Genomic DNA, 21,594 nt, shown 5'->3' with positions numbered 1-21,594 from the left:
GAATTTTTTTATTTTGCTTCGACTCAGACCAACACGGCTACCTACCTGTATCCAGTAACCAGTTTGTATCCTGGAAGACAGTCCCAGGAACACTAAGCTCGTTGTCTCCTTTCAGATAAGAAAGAAGAATTGTGCAGCTAAACACTTGCTCAGATCAATGAAGATAGAAGTTAAAATCTTACCGAATGAATCCTAAACATGTTTTCCCATTTTGCAGGGATATTCAATAATTTTGCAGCTTCATTTTTAATGTTATGAATGTGCTATGGTGAGGTCTGTTGACTGGATCAATAAATGGAATGGTTGGTTGATTCCTCGTTGCTTTCCCTTCAGTGAGTCCTGAACCACTGGGGTATGTGTGCCAATGCATGTCTTTATATGATTTCTATAGCTCCATTCAAGCCAAGCCATTTTTCATAGCACTTTAACATGATAATCAATCTATTAAAAGTAATAAAAACAGACAGAGTGATGGAAGAAATACTTCTTCTCAAAGCTCAGTTGGTTACCGCGTGGTGCTGATAAGTCCAAGGTTGCAGGTTCGGTCCCCGTATGGAACAGCTTTATATTTTTGGATTGCAGAGGGTTGGACTAGATCAGGGGTGGCCACCTCCCAAGAGACTCTGATCTACTCACAGAGTTAAAAACTGGGAATGATCTACCCCCTTTTGGGGGGTTCAGGTCAAAGCTGTTGAGTTTTTTTAAGGAAGGGAAGCCCTGTTTTTTTGGGTTTAGGTCAAACTTGTTGAGCTTCTTTTAGGAGGGAGGGAGGCCCATTTTTGTTTAGGGCTTCAGGTCATAGTTCAGCTTTTTTTTAGGGAGGAGGAAAATTTTGGGTGAGCTTTTTTTAGGGGTGCCAATGATCTAGCAGTGATCTACCACAGACATCCAGTGATCTACTGGTAGATCACAATCTACCTGTTGGACGTGCCTGGACTAGATGATCCTCAGGGTCCCTTCCGACTCTACAATTCCATGAAAATACAGATATAAAGCACACGGGAAGATCTGGGCCATTCAAAGTGTCTTCACAGTGCTGGGGGAGGGGGAATCAAGCTTGGCCCTAAGTTGAGCCTCCCTGGAAAGATGGAAGTCGAGGGGCCACTACGAAGAAGATCACCACTCACTTTGGACATTGAGGGGATCTTATGAAGGGGATCTTTACATAGTTTTGTATGATTTGTGGTATTTTATGTACAGTGGTACATTGGTTTATGAACACAATTGGTTCCAGAAGTCTGTTCGTAAACTGAAGTGAACTTTCCCATTGAAAGTCATGGAAAGTGAATTAATCCGTTCCAGATGAGTCCGCAGCGTTCATAAACCGAAAATTCGCAAACCGAGGTGTTCATAAACTGAGGTTCCACTGTATTGTGATTTGCTGCTATTTTTTTTCAATTATGGATGAGTAATTCTTTATTGTCATTGTTAAATGTAAACTGTTTAATAATTACCTGCTGATGTTTAATTTTAGTGTTTACTATTGGATTCTAATGCATTGTTGCATATTGCTTTATTTGGTATAAGTTGTTTATTTTAAAGTTATTGTGACTTTTTACATAGGATCTGATTGTTACTATTCATGTTTGATGTTTTATTCTTATTTTTGTGTGTCTTGGAAGCCGCCCAGAGTGGCTGAGGCAACCCAGCTGGATGGGTGGGGTAATAATAATAATTATAATAATAATAATAATAAAGAGCCTCTGAAGAGAAGCTCAGGCAAGTTGATAGAAAGCTTCCTCTTCCGCTCCCCCTTCTAGGGTCCTTGGGATTCTCACCCGTCCTTTGCATTGCTACTCAAACTCTCTGCTTCTTGTACCATGGAATGAGCCGCTTCCTCGTGACCTTTCCTTCTGTTCTTCCTGGACTATGCAAACCCATCGGCTAAGGCTGCGCTGAGAAGGAAAGCCCATCTCCACCTGCTATTGCAGAGGGTGTGCCCTCCAGATCTAATCCTTCATCCCTCTGGATCTCATCCCTCCGCCCAGGGTACCTGAAGGAGCGTCTCCACTCCCATTGTTCAGCCCAGACACTGAGGTCCAGTTCTGAGGGCCTTATGGCGGTTCCCTCCCTGCAAGAAGCGAAGTTACAGGGAATCAGGCAGAGGGCCTTCTCAGTGGTGGCGCCTGCCCTGTGAAATGCTGTCAAGGAAATAAACAACTACCTGACCTTTAGAAGACATCTGAAGGGAAGTTTTTAATGACTGATGTTTTAATGTATTTTTAATCTTTTGTTGGAAGCTGCCCTAGCTAGATGGGTGGGGTATAAATAAATAAATAAATAAATAATAATAATAATAATAATAATAATAATAATAATAATAATTACTATTGCTGTCCTTGTTTAGGGTAGTCATGCCATTATCCACAGGGGGGCACCAGGAGAACCCAACATTGTTCTGGCTTTCCTAAAGCATCTGTTTAGGGAAGTTTTTAATGTTTAATGCTTCATTGTGTTTTTAATATTTTGCTGGAATCCACCCAGAGTGGCTGGGTACAAATAATAAATTTATTATTATTATTATTTTATTATCTGCAGACGTGGCCAGACATTGCCAGGCTGCTGGGAGAAACTCCAGAGACGGCACATTTCTGCCTAATATTGTGATTTGTTTGAGTGCGTAAAGAACGCCAGGTGTTTCTCTCTGGGCCTCTTGCTCAGGTGGCGGCAGCAGCAGCAGCAGCGGAGCTGTGCTGAAGATTGGAAGAGGACATGGAGAAGGCTGAGGAGATCTCTGGGCTGGCAGCATCAGGCCTCGAGGATTTCCAGGGAATGACCTTGGAGTTCCTGCCTCCTGGAAACCATGGCAACAGCACTGGCGCCTGCAAAATAATTTCTGGTTTCAGGGTTAGCTATTAGACATCTGAGCCATTTTCTCCCAGCTCTGCAGTAGAGTGGCTCCCTCGGTCTTTAAAGTGGTAGCAGGGGCCTCCTGTGTTGTTCTGTCTTCTGAATAACAATGGCACAGAAGAAGGGGAACAGTAGACCCCAAATGCCTTTACAAAAAATATCTATACATTTCCCAAAGAGAATACTATACAATTCATCCAACAGTTCACAAACTAATTGTCACGGTCCGGTCAGCGGGCGGTTGAAGCCCTGGCTGAGGACGTCAGGACCAGAGGCAAGATGGTGGTGTAGAAGCAGGAACAGGTGCAGGGCTGAGGGTCCAGCAGCAGGCAGTCGCAGGGTCAAGGAGCAAGGCAGAGGTGAAGGTCTGGGAGTCAAGGAGCAAGGCGTCGGCAAGGCAAAGGTCCAAGGGTCGAGGATCAAGGCATCGGCAAGGCAGAGGTCCAAGGGTCGAGGATCAAGGCATCGGCAAGGCAGAGGTCCAAGGGTCAAGGATCAAGGCATCGGCAAGGCAGAGGTCCAAGGGTCGAAGATCAAGGCATCGGCAAGGCAAAGGTCTCAGGGTCGAGGATCAAGGCGTCAGCAAAGGCGAGGGTCCAAGGAGCAAGGCGTCGGCAAGGCAAGGGTCCAAGGAGCAAGAGGCCAGAGGCAACCAGGCAGGGATAGCGTTGCTGTGGCAAAGAGCTGAAGGGAAATGCTGAGCTTTTATCCCTCCCAGCTCCTGCCACCAGGTGCAGTGAGGTATCAAGTGGCCTCACCTGAGTGACCACTCCTTGCTTCTCCAGCACAAGCTGAGGTCTTCACCTGAGTGGCCACTCCCTGCTTCTCCAGCACAAGCTGAGGCAGGCCCCAGTCCTGCAAAGCACTACAGGCCCCAGAGCCTGACTCCTGCCCATACTCCTGACACTAATCCCTCAATGGTCGACTTCCCTTCCCCTGTGCTTTCCTCAAGTTATCAGTTGCTGCTGCGTGTTATTATTATCCGAATCCTTCTCCCATCCATTTTATTCTCAAAGCAGTAGACCCCAAATTCAGCCTCTTTGGCTTTTCCTTTTCAACGGGAGTCAGTCCACACAGGTGAATTCTTCCTTAGCGAAAAACTGTTTATCATTTTAATTAGGGTACCATTACCACCTGGAAGCAACCTTTCCCTAGCCTTTGAAGCGGCTGTTGGGGGCCAGGCAGTGAGGGGCGGACAGCAAGAGGACAGCCTTAAACCCTTGACCGGATTAAAATGTCATGTTCGTGTTCTGTTTTCTTCAGATAAGCGGTCTTTTAAAATTGTGTACAGTCATATTTCCTACCTTGAATTGCATCTATTATTGCCCAGCCTGAGAGCTCAGGATTTAATAAGATTTAATCCACATGTGTTGCTCTCAGGCTCTGTCCGTATCGGAGGTGCCCAGGAGCTGAACAAAAAGAGGGTGGCTCACTTGGGGAGAGCGTGGGGCTGTGGACGCCAAGGTTGCGGGTTCGAATCCCCGTCTGGGACAGCTGCCTATTTCTGCATTGCAGGGGTTAGACTAGATGATCAACAATGCTATGATTCATTTTTTTTTCTTCGGCCTCGGACGCCATCTTACAGTAACCCATCAAGATGACCAACACCGAGGGGAAGAGGAGGGGAACATGTTACATGTTCTCAAGACCCTTTCGCAAACATCGTGTGGTCCCTCTCGCTACCTATATCCGCATCTATCATAAGGGTGATATTGTTGACATAAAGGGCAAGGGCACAATTCAGAAAGGCATACGCCACAAATGTGACCATGGCAAGACAGGAAGGGTATACACATACAGCATTACCCAGCATGCTGTGGGCATTATTGTGAAGAAGAAAGGTAAGGGCAAGATTCTGGCCAAGAGAGTTAATGTGCGAATTGAGCATATTACGGACTCAAAGAGCAGAGACAGAAAAAAGAAGCAAAGGAAAAGGGAATTTGGTTTGAACTAAAATGCCAGCCTGCTCCTCCAAGAGAAGCCCCACTTTGTGAGAAAGAGTGGCAGGCTGCTGGAACCAATCCCATATGAGTTTATGGCATAGTGTGTGTATGAACAAAATGAAATACCATGTTGAAGACTTAAAACAAACAAACCAAAAAACCAATGCTATGATTCTCTCAACCCAAAATGCAGAACTGGATGTTAGGAAGGGGTTAGGGTCAGGGAGCTGGGTATGTTTAGCCTGGAGAAGAGAAGGTGAAGGGGTGATATGATAGCCATGTTCAAATATATAAAAGGATGTCATATAGAGGAGGGAGAAAGGTTGTTTTCTGCTGCTCCAGAGAAGCGGACACGGAGCAATGGATTCAAACTACAAGAAAGAAGATTCCACCTAAACATTAGGAAGAACTTCCTGACAGTAAGAGCTGTTCGGCAGTGGGATTTGCTACCAAGGGGTGTGGTGGAGTCTCCTTCTTTGGAGGTCTTTAAGCAGAGGCTTGACAGCCATATGTCAAGAATGCTTTGATGGTGTTTCCTGCTTGGCAGGGGGTTGGACTGGATGGCCCTTGTGGTCTCTTCCAACTCTATGATTCTAAGTGCCGATTTCATCCTCATTTTTGAACGGAGGATTCATGGAAGGAGCTGTGTTTTCACCTGGCATGTAGATTGAAAGCCACATTGCCACATGCTATTTGATGTCAAGTGAAAGCCTAGAGAGCTCTTTGCTAAAGGCAAAGGGAATAATAACAATAATTTATTATTTATACCCCGCCCATCTGGCTGTGTTTCCCAAGCCACTCTGGGCAGCTCCAAACAGAATACAGTGGTACCTCAGGTTACAAACAGCCTAGTTAATGAACCTTTTGGATTACGAACACTTCAAACCTGGAAATGACTTTTCCAGGTTGCGTATTTTTTTGGTATACAAATGTACTCTGTTTGGGGGTGCACTTCTGTTTTGAGTGCCACACTTCCGTTGTCCGGCAGCAGAGAAGGGGGTTGTCATGGCGTTTCCCGCAGCCGTGAGGGAGGGAAGCTGCGCACCTGCCAGCCATCTCCCCCCCCCCCCATGCCACTGCGGGAGGTGCGCACTCTAGGGAGCATTTCCTGCAGCAGCATGGGGGCAGGATCTGTGTGGATCCCAGTTCAGCTACTGATGGATTGATTGATTGATTGTGTGACTGTGGAAATGGATAAAAGCCCCCCATCCAAACCATAGCTGCCAAGTCTCCCGTTTCCCCCGGGAAATCCCCGTTTTTCCAGCTGTTCCTAGCTGAAAAAACGGATTTTTTTGTTTTTCCCCGGTTTATTCTGGCACAACAGCCATTTTGGAACTGGGTGGAGCATGCTCAGAAGCGACTTTTGATGCTGCTCTGCCCAGTTCCAAAATGGCTGCAGTGCGACTTCTGGCGCGACGGCCATTTTGGAACTGGGCAAAGCAGCATCAAAAGTCACTTCTGAGCATGCTCCGCCCAGTTCCAAAATGGCGGCAGCGCTACTTCCGGTCTGCTATTTCCGGCCCGGTCCCTTATTTCTCTGACAGCAACTTGGCAGGTATGATCCAAACAATGACTACCATCAGTGCACGTAAGAATTTTTTAATTTTTTTTTAATTTATATCATCTACAATACTGTTTTATTGCTTTTATAGTATAGTACATTGATTATTGCTTTCATTTTATGGATCAATGGTTTTGTTAGATAGTAAAAGTCATGTTAAATTGCTGATATAGGGGTTGTTTTTAAAAGTCGGGAACGAATTAATCCATTTTGCATTACTTTCTATGGGAAAGCACACCTTGGTTTAAGAACGCTTTGTTTAAGAACGGACTTCCGGAATGTATTAAGGTCGTAAACCAAGGTACCACGGTATTAAAAACATGATCAAACATTACAAACTTCCCTAAACGCTTGGCATATGGGACAGACATTTGTAAATGTCATGATAAGCTCTCTCTTCTTCATACAGTTGGATTTGGAACTAATTAAATGAGAATGCAAGTCTTCAAAATTAGTGCTTGAATATTTCACATGGCTGTACTAATATTGCATTAAAAAAAAAGATCAGTTTTACCTCGGGTATCTTTACTGTAGTAAATATTATATTTCCTCCACTTTCTTCCCCCCTCTCCCAAAGTTTTTTATTAAAGTTTTCACAATACAATAAAATAGTATCTAGAACAAATAGAATCCAAAAGACAGGAAAGAGAAAAGGAGAGCAAATAACCCACTGAAGTCAATGGGATTTATAGAAACACGGACGGGATTTGTAAACACAAAATAACATAAAATGGTGTTTAAAAGGCTGTTTGGTTTTTCATTAGAATGATATGCAAATTTTACAAATTGTATTGCTCTGGGAAAAGGATCATGTCTCAACCATGGCTAACCTTCTGATGGTCACATTACAATGGTGGAAGGGGTGAGGTGGGGGTGGGGTGTGGGGGAAGCAAAATAAAATAAAACGAGAAATAATCAATAAAATCCCAGTAGCATAAATCCAACACAAAACAAATATTTCATGGTAGGGCCAGGGCTTTTCCCACCTCACATACAACAGATCTTCCTCATTTATTTTGCAAACAAACATGATAAAATATTAAGGAAGCTTGCCCACTGAAAGTACGTTCCTTTCTTTCAAATGCCTTGAGGCAGCATGCAAAGCCTCCATTGGGGGTGGGGGGTGGAAGGGTGCGAGGTAGAGAAATCCATAAAATGTGACAGGGACCAAATATATTGTTATAAGACTTTGCTCACAATTGCATCAATTTCCCTTCTGACAACGGTCATGCTGCTTTGGAGACTACAGAGGACCAGACACCAAGAGAAGCTCTCAGAGGAGCGTCCAGAGGACGGGAGATAATCTCCTTTTTGTTACAATTGCCCCTTATAGCAAACAAATAATTAGCTAAAACAAAAACTGTGCTCATGGCAACGTGAAATGTCTGCGTATAATGCACTCTGCTGTCCCTTTTAAGGTGGCAAACTGCATAGCCAACAAAGGAGCCTCAAAGCTTTCGATTCTCTTGGGAGGAAATTAAGTCGCACAGGAAACACAAAGCAGAGAAGCAGCTACAGGAGGCGGAATCCAAAAGCATCGCTAGTTATATGGTGGAACTGAGATGGAATGTTCTCTATGTACTCTGCAACATTGTCTTTGTCCAGGGCCATCTTTAGCATATGCACCACTGGGGTGCAAAGATCCACCCAGCGCCCCCAAATTAACTCTTTTATTGAGCTTTTTTTTGGGGAGGGGGGAGGCCAAAATTTTTGAGCTTTTTTTAGGAGGCAAATCACTCACCTGTAACAATGACGCAGCGGAAAGAGCTGCTTTTGTTTCCTGACTCATCAGGAATATTTGACGCTATAGACTCTATAGAGTAACAGAGCGGTGGAGGGGGACGGGGACTTTTGCTCTATTGCTTTTCACTGCCACCGATTGAGAGGGACCGGTATACAGTAGGTATACATTTGGCACACACTCCGAATTCGGCACCCAGGTGCCCCGCACCCCTTGGACCCCCAGGTAAAGATGGCCCTGCCTTTGTCCATTCATTGTGCGCATCTTCAGCTCAATCACAGGAGCGTCTGCTATGGTACTATCACCGAGTGAGCAAAATAATTGACTTCAAGATCTCAAATCCAGAGCCATGGCCCATCTTACTGCCAGACAGTCCAGAAGTCAGGAAATCCAGATGATCACTAGGTCCAGACAGAGAGCAGGAAGTGGCAACATAGGGCCAGGAACCACAGGCGTTGTTTCCAGTCTCTGACTGGAAATGAGAACTCTGTTTCAGAGGGCTGAAGCCAGCTGGTTCTCACCAGTCCTTCTCCTCCATCCTTGAAGGCTGATCAGCTGCAGGTAGAGTCATTCCACCTTCTCCCTCTTCAGGCTGCTGTTCAGCAGGTGAAGCTGACTCCCAGCCCACGACACCCCCATGTGGTGGCTTTCCTACATCTCAAAGCATACAGGGGTGCAGCTGCTTCCATGGAGAACTGGGACATTTCCACCCATCTCCTACATGCCCTTTTGAAGGTCCTTCGTGATGGTGTGGAAGTCCCTCACATTGTGAACCTCTACCCACAAATGACTCTCTGGGCTGGTTTGCAGTGAACCCTAAACAATGGCTTAGCATTATTTGAACTACACACCAGCCCCACTTCCAGAGGGACATTCGGGCCTGCCTTTTAAGGCTCCCTTTGCTTCTGCCCCACACCAGAAGTCAGTTGTGAGGCAGGCGTATTAGTTGGGAAAAATGACCTTGTGGGACAAATTAGGACCCTTGAGCATGGTCCAGAAGTTCCCCAGGCCAGGTGTAGCATAATGCAATGCAACAGGATAATACCGTATTATCAACAGGTCAAACCATTCTCTAACCCTGACTTTAAAATCACTTGCTGCCAAATAGAAATCAATAAGCATGAAAAAATAATAATGGTAAAACAAGCCTTTGCTTTAACCGGTGAAGTAAATATGTTCATTGTGGTAGAAGAAGAAGAGGAAGAAGAAGAAGAAAAAGAAGAAGAGGAGGAGGAGGAGGAGTTTGGATTTGATATCCTGCTTTATCACTACCCTAAGGAGTCTCAAAGCGGCTAACAATCTCCTTTCCCTTCTTTCCCCACAACAAACACTCTGTGGGGTGAGTGAGGCTGAGAGACTTCAGAGAAGTGTGACTAGCCCAAGGTCATCCAGCAGCTTCATGTGGAGGAGCGGGGAAGCGAACCCAGTTCCCCAGATTACGAGTCCACCGCTCTTAACCACTACACCACATTGGCTACACCACACAAGAAGAACTTGTTTCTAACTGCTAAGATTCTGTAGGGGGGGGAACTTAGCAGGCTTCCGGGGAGGGCATTTGAGAAATGTGGGGGCCACCACCTGAACAGCCCTGCTTCAGGTCACAGTAGAGGGATAGCAGAGGGATCCGAATAATACAGGGCAAAGCAATGGGAGAGTGTCCTGGCAGGGACAGAGTAGGACTCCTAAGGTTTGTTACTCATTTAATAGTGAAAAAGCAATTAATAAGCTTAAATCAGTCATTGGTAAAAACTGGCATTTAAAAAACAAAACGCAGTAGCAAAGGTCTTCTGTTCTCCAAATGGAAAAAGCAGCTGAATTTCAATACTTCATTGCAGTGAAACAAAACAAGCTAAATTGCTGTTTCACTTCACTGTGCTGCTCTTATGGTTAATTGATGTAATTAGAAGATACTGTTAATACCATAGGCAGTTATTGCAAAATAACAGTCCCATGCTGCCTGTGGTGGAGAAAGCAAGCGGTTTGTTTTCAGGCCAACAGCAATGCTCTGCAGCCACAGAGTTTTCATAGAATGGCATTGCTATGTTCTATTTAAAAACGGTTTCTGGAAGGTGATAAACCCTGTTCTGATTCACAGATACAAGAAAGGGCAATTGGTTCACTAAGGCGGTCTCTGGCTTGCCTCTCCAATAAGATCCAGCCAAGATGGCGGCGGTAGTGGAAGCACCGTTCGAGCTTCGCATCAGTATTGTATTATTTTACTAGTGTTTTATTATCCTTTTAATCGAAAGAAGGACTGACAGCTGAAGAAAACCTGCAGCTGAGTGAGTAGAACTCCCTAAAGGAACATAACAAGGCTAAGATAAACTCCCGGGAGAAAAACCAAATTGCTAACCTGATAAGGGTCTGGCAAGGCCTTGGGAGCTACTCCCTTTCTGCTGAGACCGACTCACGGAGGGCCCTACGATAAACTCCGAAGGTGGTGAGGAAGAGCTGGGGCTACGGCTTCAGCCAGTGAAATTTATTGCTCCATTCTACCTCCCCCGGCCCCCCTTGTATGGCCCCCCTTGCCGGCTGTTAACATCTAAAGACTCCGAAGATTCTAAATCTACTAGGCCGTGTGTGCGGGGAAGCTAGAGGGCACAATTTGGAGGAACAAAGAGTGCTTCCCACTCTCGCTGTTGAAGTATCCCCTCCCTAGTACAACTGCAACTGTGAGCAAAAAACCCACAGAAGAGCTGATAGTCTTTCGTCTTGGCAAGAATTTTTACATGCAGCATTTTATATATTTTATTGTTGACGCCGGCTCCAACGATAAAAAATTGTGGATTGACGTCGTTTTAGTTTCTGTGTGTGTGTGTGCAACTAAGCACGCTTTTAGAAGGAAAGTTTATGGGGATGGAGTGGAGGCTGTGAACCCATGAGCCTACCGTTCCAGCAAGCTGTGAAAGATTGCCTCATTTGTTATCTTCCTATTTCAAAGGCATTGATAAACTCCTTGTAAGCCCCAGTTCTACAGCTCCTCCCCTCGGTGGTTTTTAATTCTTATTTTAAAGGAATTGGCTTTTAACTCTTGCTAGCTATGGGTCATGGGAAACGTTTGAGAGAACTTGAAGAACCTTTGTCGCTCCCAAAACCAAAATTAAAAAGGACTGACAGACACCTGGGGAAAAGAGGGAATGACCAAATAGACCACCATGCCGGGGTGGAAACCTACAATCGCTTCCTCCCGCTAGAAGGCCCTGAACTATCCCCTACAGCGATGGTCCAGTGTTCCTCCAAATCAAAGACCCAATCGAACTCTCCGAGTAAAGGGAACAAAACCCCTCTGAAAGGAGGAACAGCCCCTGACCTGATGGATTGCCCTAGATGCGAACAGCTACACTTGGTTATTCAAACTCTCCACTATATTTTCAAAAAAATGGATGAGATATCTCTCCAATTATCAAATCTCCAGAAAGTGGAAAAATCTGACTTAAAAACATCCGAACTAAAAACATTTCAAAACTCGTCCATCGTTAAAAAGTCTTCGGCTCTCCATCCCCTCTTAGTTAAAACGGAGGCGAGAAAACACAAATATCACCTTAATCCTCAATTAAATAAACAAGCACTAGTCCTACAACCTAAGAAAATCTGCCTTTTCACCCGGGCTGAAACAGGAAAATGGCTCAGCTTAGAAGGGGCTAAATAATGCCTCAGTAAAATCCTAAAGATCAAGAACCAACAAATAGACATACATGCGGTCCTGCCCCTGGTACAGCAGGACGGCTCCCTCAAGGTGATTTTGGCTTTTCATTCGCCAAAGATCCCCTCCATCATCGTACGTCGGAAAAAGGACCTGATTATGGCTGGCATTATTCCAACGAGGGTGTTTGTGGATAAAATGATCAAACCCTTATTATGCAGAGTAGCTGATGGCACGCCCCAAAGTACAGACTGCCCTGACACACTTGATAAAGATGCCGCTTTACATCTTCCCCATCCAATTTCAACACCCCCTTGTCCACTTAATGAACCTTCACCTGTACCTGATATCCTACAAACTTCCTTGGACGAAAGCGCGCTCATCATTTCTTTTGGCGAACTCCCGTGGGATGAACAAGTAGAAACAATTCAAAGACTCGATGCGCTTAAATCGCAGCTTTTACGTGTCCATGATAAAGTAAAGGTCAAAAATAAGCTGATTCCATCATCGTCGACAGAAGCAGAGGACCTCCTTCAATTCAGCCCCGTGCCTAAATCCAAATGTCTTCAGCAGGCTCTATCGCGCCGGGCAACATCGACACTATGCCCTGATCTGCATGACGGACCCTCAACATCAGCCTTAATAAATTTTGACCCACTCCCCCCGACGGACTCAGCGAAGGACGAAGTCTTGGCCCCCCAGCAAGAGCTAAATTCCACCTCGACACACTCATCCATGCCGACCTTAGAATCCTCACCCTCTCCGGATAGAACAACACCCAACCAGCAAATGAGACCTCGAAGAAACCTTTCCATAATATCTGATCCTATAGTTGACCCCCGACCACCTCAACCTCTATGGGAAGGAATTCCCTTAGTACAAGATATGAGGTCGGATCTGATTGAAGACCCGATGGGTCGTATAAACAAAATTATCCAAATTCCAAATGACAATTCTAATAGAGATCCTGTCTTTGCCGATTTAACCTCCATCTCCTTGAGTAATGCTCCTCTACGCTCTCCAACTTCTTCAGAATCACAGACTATTTTAGGACAAGGAGCTACCTCTAGCGGAACAAGCATGCCAACTTTACAGCCAAACCGTCCTAATACGGTTACCACTTTGGGATGCCCATCTCTGTCGTCATCCTCCCAAAGTAAAATAACAGATTTTTTTGCAACTGCAACTCCCTCCACTAAAGAACCTCTCTTGTATCCGAATTGACTGCTAAATAGCCGGACTAGAAAATCCCCCCTGGCATTTTTATGTTGGAATATTGCAGGATGGAGGGGGAAAAAATTAGATCCTGAATTTTTGAAGTTTATAAATTTATTTCAGATAATACTCCTGCAAGAAACCTGGGAAGAGGAGGCAATTGATATAAATGGCTACGATCTCATTTCACTCCCAGCCTGCCCCTCCCTTAAAGGCGGACGCCCTAGAGGCGGTTTGTTGATTGCCATTTCTCTTAAATTGCAGGCCAAATTTACACTTGTCCAGTCACTACCCCCTTATGCCATCACAGGCCTGATTTCCGGGGGGGAATTTGAGTTACTAATTACAAATGTTTATCTCCCTCCTGGAGGCCAAATAGCGGACCTCCATTCTAAATGGGAAATGCTTGAAGAGCACTTAATTCTTTGTTACACCAAGTACCCAAATACCCCTTCAGTACTGGGAGGTGATTTTAATGCTCGTACGGCTGCAAACTGGGAGGCATTGAGTAAGGCTAAGTGGTGGGTTACTCCTGGCCACCAAAATCTGGATCTATCCCTCTATGTACAGAGGCGGTCAAAAGATAACAGAGTGAATGAAGCGGGTGTCCTTTTATACCAAATGATAATTCGTTTAAATTTAATCATTTTAAATGGTAACTGCCCTCCGGATATCCCCGGTGAATTCACCCACCTGAGCGCATTTACAAACAGTGTGCTAGATTACTTCATAGTTTCCAAAGACTTACTTTCAAATCCTTTTTATTTTAAAATAGAAAATGTCCAACTGAGTGACCACCTCCCGTTGGTTGCCAAACTTTCAATGGATTGGCACCCGGTAGAGGCTACACATCCCACACATATAGGATTAAATGCTGCAGCACAAGTGAAAGGAATAAAATGGTCTCCAACTCAGGCCCAAAAATATATGGAACTTTTCCAAAAAGAGATAGTTCAATCTCACATTGCCTCAAATCTAGACTCATATGGACATGACAAAATCATTAATGTATTTTCTTTGTTTATGGAAGATCTCACATCCTTCTTCACAGTACCGGCCCACCGAGTTAACCGGACCCAATACAAGACTGGTGCTCCCTGGTTTAACTCGCAATGCAAACAAGCTAGACAGCACCTCTGCACTATCTACAATGAGTATAAACTCTCTGGCGCCCTAGTATTACCCCCGAATTATCAACAAGCCAAAACTGCATACAAGCAGGCTCAGAAAATAGCCAAGCGTAAGTGGCAGCAAAATCGCTGGCAAGCGCTAATAGTCGCCTCCAGATCCCAAAACTCACAACAGTTCTGGCACCTCATTAATAGAAGATCTAAAAAGTACCCCTTAACAGTCATCCCTGCCCCAGTTTGGGAACTATTTTTAAGGAAATATTTTGCGCTAACAGAAACCAAGACCTATACGTTTGATGATCTGTTTGAACACCTCCCTATTTGGCCTGCCACTGAGCCGGATGAAATTTTGGATTTAATCGCTAAACTTAAGATCGGCAAAGCCCCCGGGCCCGATCTGGTCCCGGCGGAAGCCATAAAACTCCATCCTGCTTGGTGGGCAAAAATCCTTGCTATTACTTTTGATGCCATCAACGCAACTGGACTTGTACCCAAAACATGGAAGGATGCAATTATAATTCCAATTTACAAAAAAGGTTCCCCAGCTGATCCGGGGAACTATAGAAACATCAGTCTTTTGTCAATAATTGGGAAAATATATGCACGCTTCCTGTTAACCAGACTTGTCCAATGGTCTGACGAAAAACAACTGATAGGCCCTGAACAAGCAGGATTTAGACCAAATCACTCAACTACCGATCATGTATTAGTTTTGTACCATCTAGCTCAAAAATATACTTTTCCAACTCGAGGTCAACTTTGCGCGGCCTTTATAGATCTCAAAGCCGCGTTTGATAGTATTCCCAGAAGGCTACTTTGGGAAAAATTGGCACGCTGGGGAATTGATAGGAGGTTATTATGGCTAATGATTCAACTTCACGAAGGGTCGGCTGCCAGGGTGAGAATAACCCCTGCCGGCGACCTCACAAATACTGTACCCATCAACAGAGGAGTCCGGCAAGGGTGTATCTTAGCCCCTCTTCTTTTCAATTTATTCATTAGCGATATGAGGGCACCCTTAGCTGAATCCCAAATAACCATCCACGCCCCACGCCTTGCAAACTACCGCTGCCCACTATTACTTTACGCAGACGATGCAGTTCTCCTCTCTTTTTCGAGAATTGGCCTTAGGAGGGCACTCAAAATTTTTGCTTCATATTGTAAATCCAATTTTCTCACCATAAACCAATCTAAATCCAAAGTTTTAATTTTTTCCAAAAGTCGAAAATCATATAAGTGGGAACTAGACGGGAAACCTATCGAACAGGTTTTTAAATTTCAATACCTAGGAGTTTATCTCCAACACAATATGGGCTGGAAAGCACATATTGCATATACCCTAAATAAGGCCAAAGCCCTTTCTTTCGCGCTTTTGCGCTTTTTCTTCTCTGATGGGGCTCTCCACGTTCCATCCGCCTTGAAGGTATTTAACAACAAAGTGATCGCGACAATGACCTATGCCGCCCCACTATGGGGGACCGCAGTAAATTTAAGGCCTTTGGAGGTAATCCAAAATCAATTCATGAGACGTCTATTAAAACTGCCTCAGTGTGTCAGTAATTCAGCCATTCGCTTAGAATTAAAAATCTCCTCTCTAGAAACTATTTTCTGGAGGCGTATTCTATGCTATTGGCTGTCTCTGTGGTACAGGCTTCCGAATCGTTATCTGATCCAATGTCTTTGGCGAGACGAGTTTCCTAGTCCCTGGGCAAAAACGATCCATACTAAAATTGTGTCCTATGAACTGTCCCCTTCGGACTTGTTGAAACTAGACCTTGCCACAGCTAAAAGAACCCTCAAGCAAAAACTAGAGGAGATGGACCTCCAGCAAAATGTCATAATGGGAAGTGGTACCTGTTCACCATCGAACCTCGGCATAGTGCCCTCCCCGCAGATTCCATCTTATTTGACATCCCTATCAGTCGCAGCCCATAGGTTTGCCTTTATTAAGGCAAGATTTAATGTCTTTCCTTCCAATGTTGTGAATAATAGGTTCTCGAAAGGCCAGAGTTCAGTTCTGTGTGCATGTGACAACAGATCCATTGAATCCCTCCATCATATATTATTCTGTTGCCCCTTGCACATGGTCCCTCGGACCAGATTTTTATCCCCCTTAATATCTGAAACTTTGGATAAGACTTCGGAATCCCAGTTAACATATCTGTTACAGGATAATGAGCCAAGTAGATCACTCCTTGTAGCTAGATACCTGATTGCAGTTCTATCCTACAAGAGGAAAAATGGGTTACTTTATGATTATTGATTTTTTGCCCTAATGTTTGATCTATAGTGGTGACCAGATGATCTAAGTGATATTTTTTACCTTGTAATTGTAAATTTATAATATTTATAGGGATAGGATTTTTATGAATGGAATTGATTTTGTTTACTTTTGTTTTGTTTTGTTCTGTTGTACGATGTACATTGTTTTGTGTTGATATCTTGATATGGGCCTATGGCCGTAATAATAAAAGTAAGTAATCCTGCCTCTCCAATAGGCCAGCGTCACTGTTCTTCTAGATGCCTTTTTTGGTACAGGCTTCAGCTAAAAGCAGGGAAGTATCTCTCTCCCAAATATGCATTACACTTTGCAAAACAGAGACCTAAAATGCAAGTAGATTCAAAGGTGTGTTGCAAATGCCACTGGTTCTGTGCCAGCAGGAATGGTGGGTGACGTGGGCATCAGTGCCAGCTCTCAAATAGTCTAGGCATTTAAAGAGAGACTTAGGGAGAGGTTTTAATTCGAAAGTAGGGAATAGGGAACCTGTGGCTCTCTGGATGTTGCTGGACTCCACTTCACACCAGCCCCAGCCAGTGGATGAAAGCTGCAGCCCAGCAACTTCTGAAGTGTGAAAGGTTCCTTATCCCTGTTCTAAAAAGACACAGGACACAGGAGGAACTCCCCGAGACTTTACATGGCATGTATATGTGGTTGGCAGGCGCTGGGACCGAGCAACGGGAGCTCACCCCAGTTCGAAAGCACGTCAAAGTGCAAGTAGATAAATAGGGACCGCTACAGCGGGAAGGTGCTGGAGGAGACTCTTGAGAGTCCCATGGACTGCTAGAAGATCAAACCTATCCATTCTTAAGGAAATCAGCCCTGAGTGCTCCCTGGAAGGACAGATCGTGAAGCTGAGGCTCCAATACTTTGGCCACCTCATGAGAAGAGAAGAATCCTTGGAAAAGACCCTGATGTTGGGAAAGATGGAGGGCACAAGGAGAAGGGGACGACAGAGGACAAGATGGTTGGACAGTGTTCTCGAAGCTACGAACATGAGTTTGACCAAACTGCGGGAGGCAGTGCAAGACAGGAGTGCCTGGCGTGCTATGGTCCATGGGGTCACGAAGAGTCGGACACGACTAAACGACTAAACAACAACAACAACAACAACAACAGCGGGAAGGTAAACGGTGTTTCCATGTGCTGCTCTGGTTCGCCAGAAGCGGCTTTGTCATGCTGGCCACATGACCTGGAAGCTATACGCCGGCTCCCTCGGCCAATAATGCGAGATGAGCGCTGCAACCCCAGAGTCAGTCACAACTGGACCTAATGGTCAGGGGTCCCTTTACCTTTATATGTGGTTAGGTCTCAGATCTCAGAAGCATGCATTTCTTGCTGGGAATACAAAGTCCATACCCTCTAACATTTCTTCAAATGTTTCAAGGAAACAACAACAACAACAATTTTATTATTTATATCCCACCCATCTAACTGGGTTGCCCAAGCACTCTGGGTGGCTTCCAACATATATAAAAACATAATAAACCATCAAAAATTATAAAAAATAGAGGGCTGCTTTCAGGCGTCTTCTAAAGGTTGTATAGTTACATATCTCCTTAGCTTGGGAGTCACATAACTCCGCCCCCTCCAACATTTCTCTGATGGAAATGGGGACACCCTAAGGAGAAGCGGGGCATTCCAGGATCAAATCAGAAACCGGGACAGCTTCTGTAAATCTGGGACTGTCCCTGGAAAATAGGGACCCTTGGAGGGTCTGCAAAGTCCAATTGCAATAATAATAATCCTTTCCAAAAGCACTTGTGAAGGGGTTCTTTTGCTGCTCTCCCTTTCGGCTTCTAGCACTTCTGATGTGGTCCTGCTCTCTTGCCTCCCTCCTTGCCTGCCCGCCCCAGTCATTTCCCATAGTCTCCAGATTTTTGCTTCATTTCATTATCGGTCTCTTCATTTCATTTCTTGAAGGTCTGCTGTTGACCTCGGGGTCAGGCTCAGCTGAGCTCAAGAGCAGCAAAGGATTTCCCGAAGTCTGTGGGCTCACCTGTCCTCTTGAACTGCGGCCTTGTTGCCCACAAACATTTTGTGTTGAGTCAGGAGGACAGAGAAAAGGACCGTGTTGCCTAAGGAGGGGAGGGGAGGCCAGGAAAGAAGCCGAAACATCAAGAAGGAAGAGACGTGAGAAGGGAATCGAGAGAAGGGCAAAGGGTCAGAATGGAAGAGAATGATTTCACTGCATCTGATATACCAGTCACACTATCTGATGGTGGACCCCTATGTAGCCAAAACTCTACAGTCCATATTAGAGCCTGGCAAGAGTGCAGAAAACATTTGGGACAAAATTAAAGGGAGGGGGGAGACCGGGCATGCTTAATAGCCACACTGTGTGTGGTCACTAATATGCCAAGCAGGGCTATCTTAAGCATATGTGGTGCTGGGGTGCAAAGATCTGCCTGGCGCCCCCCCCCCCCAGTTGCCCAGTCCCAGGTGCGCAGGAGGGCGGAGCTGACTGGCCACCTCAGTGTCTCATTGGCTCAGTTGCCCCTGAACTCGTGGGGCAGACCGCTCGCAGCAGAAGAGCGCACCTTACTCTCCCATGTATAAGACTGAAAAAGAATGTTTAAAATGGGGGGGGGGTTGTTTTATACATGGATAGTGCAGAGCGGGGACCCAGGTGGTGCTGTGGGTTAAACCACTGAGCCTAGGGCTTGCTGATCAGAAGGTTGGTGGTTCGAATCCCTGTGACGGGGTGAGCTCCCGTTGCTTGGTCCCAGCTTCTGCCAACCTAGCAATTCGAAAGCACGTCAAAATGCAAGTAGATAAATAGGAACCACTACAGCGGGAAGGTAAACGGCGTTTCCGTGTGCTGCTCTGGTTCGCCAGAAGTGCCTTTGTCATGCTTGCCACATGACCTGGAAGCTAAACGCCGGCTCCCTCGGCCAATAATGCGAGATGAGCGCGCAACCCCAGAGTCGGTCACGACTGGACCTAATGGTCAGGGGTCCCTTTACCTTTACCTAGTGCAGAGTGGGGACGGGGGTTGGTTGCAGCCGTGAGCAGGAGCCTGTCAGTGGTGATTGGCTGGTAGGGAGCTGGGTATGTTTAGCCTGGAGAAGAGAAGGTTAAGGGGTGATATGATAGCCATGTTCAAATATATAAAAGGATGTCATATGGAGGAGGGAGAAAGGTTGTTTTCTGCTGCTCCAGAGAAGCGGACATGGAGCAATGGATTCAAACTACAAGAAAGAAGATTCCACCTAAACATTAGGAAGAACTTCCTGACAGTAAGAGCTGTTCGGCAGTGGAATTTGCTACCAAGGAGTGTGGTAGAGTCTCCTTCTTTGGAGGTCTTTAAGCAGAGGCTTGACAGCCATCTGTCAGGAATGCTTTGATGGTGTTTCCTGCTTGGCAGGGGGTTGGACTGGATGACCCTTGAGGTCTCTTCCAACTCTATGATTCTATGAATGGTGTCTGCTGTAAGGGCTGCTTTGGATTGGCTGTTGCTGCAGCAAGCTGGTAGAGTCATTATCGGCATACCCCCCCCCCCCCAACAAAAGCTCAACAACTCAGGCCAGTCCTCCCCAAAAAAGTTCATCAACGAAGCCCTTTCTTAAATTGTAGCCCCCCCCCTACACACGGAAAAATGTGGTACTTTGTCGGATACCTCTCAGCCATGCAATGGCTCACATGGATTTTAATGGCACCGGATTGTGTATGGTGTGCTATCAGGACAGAATTACTAAGGCGGCCAACTGTGAAATGCACACCTGACGCCTGCAGGGGGTGGCCCACATTGCACACACTTGGCACTTTCTTTTTTAAATGAAGATTTCAAATGCCTGCACAAAGTTCTGCGGCAGGGAAGGCTGAAGTTTGCGGTCTGTTTAGATTATGAAAATTAAGCCAGTTTGTATAAATTTCTTACGTTTATAATGTAATTGGCTTCTGTGAATAATTGGGAGGAGCATGTGCCCTGTTTTCTATTGACCAGTGAAAAAGCTCATTCTCTCCCATCCCAGATTCTGTGTTTGAGATTATTTTCTCTTTACAGCCATAAGAATTGTTAACTTGGCTCATTCATTCAGATGACGAACAAGATAAAAATATATAATGCTGAACAGAGAGAAAAGGGAGGGAATTGTTTAACAGTGCAAGCCTATGCGCAAAGTGGGTCTCATTTTGCTGAATCGGACTTAAGTCCAGGTTTGTGTGCATAAGACTGCAAGCTAAAGGGAAGGCAACAGATCTTTTTCAAGTAGCAACTCCCAAGATCCTAACACAGGAGAGACCAGAAAGGGTTCTGACTCCACCTAATGGAAAGAGGATGAGAAAAGCTGTCAAGGAAAGTTAGTCGATTCTTTTTAATACAAGGATTATCATCCATCCCTCAGATGCGGATCTTTGCTGCACAATATTGGAAGGTCACAGGAAACTCCCCTGCGTTTCCATGGCTTGGGGTGAAGTTAGTATTGGGTACCTTGGTTCTCAAACTTAATCCGTTCCAGAAGTCCCTTCCAAAACCAAAGCGTTGCAAAACCATGGGGCTCTTTCCCATAGAAAGTAACGCAAAACGGATCAATCCATTTCAGACTTTTAAAAACAACCTTTAAAACAGCAATTTTAAATGAATTCTACTATCTAATGACACCATTGATCCATAAAATAAAAGCAATAAACAATGTACTGTACTATAAAAGAAATAACACAGTATTGTAGATGATATTTTTTTTTAAAAAAAAATCTTCCCTGCACTGATGATAGTCATTGTTTGGATGGGGGGGCTTTTATCCATTTCCACAGACACACAATCAATCAATCAATCAATCAATCAGTAGATGAACTGGGTTCCACACAGTCACAAAAACAAATGAACTGAAAAAGCCTCATAAACAAAAATGCAAAATAGCAAAAACAAAAGTGCAAAACTTAATCCGTTCCAGAAGTCTGTTTGACTTCTAAAATTGCCAACCGGAAACAATTGCCGACAGTGGCATCGAACGTCCGACTTCTGGAAATGGAACCCTTGCTTCCGGGTTTTCGGTGTTCGGGAACCAAGGCATTTGGGAACCAAGGTACCACTGTATTGATCTCCCTTGTCTTCTCTGCTCCTTTGGTGCTTAAAGTAAATTTAAAAATATAAAGCTCCCCAGGATTCTTTTCGATGTATGTTTAAAATGTAAACTGGCAAATCCGCAGCTTATTAGCAAAGGACCCTATTTTGTGGGCAAGGTCCAGGTGAACGGCACAAATGTCCGAGCGACAACTAACCTCGGACGTA

At 45.0% G+C, this 21,594-nt stretch overlaps 1 pseudogene; it reads left to right on the top strand.

Moving 5' to 3' along the window:
- Positions 1-4,447: 4,447 nt before the first annotated feature.
- LOC118075320 (large ribosomal subunit protein eL21 pseudogene) lies at positions 4,448-4,894 on the top strand (annotated as a pseudogene).
- Positions 4,895-21,594: the final 16,700 nt, after the last annotated feature.

The sequence above is a fragment of the Zootoca vivipara genome, chromosome 15, assembly GCF_965207765.1.
Source record: "Zootoca vivipara chromosome 15, rZooViv2.hap1.1, whole genome shotgun sequence".
NCBI classification, from domain to species: Eukaryota; Metazoa; Chordata; class Lepidosauria; order Squamata; family Lacertidae; genus Zootoca; species Zootoca vivipara.
The sequence above is the reverse complement of the archived record's forward strand: the minus strand, read 5'-3'. Positions and strand labels throughout refer to the sequence as shown.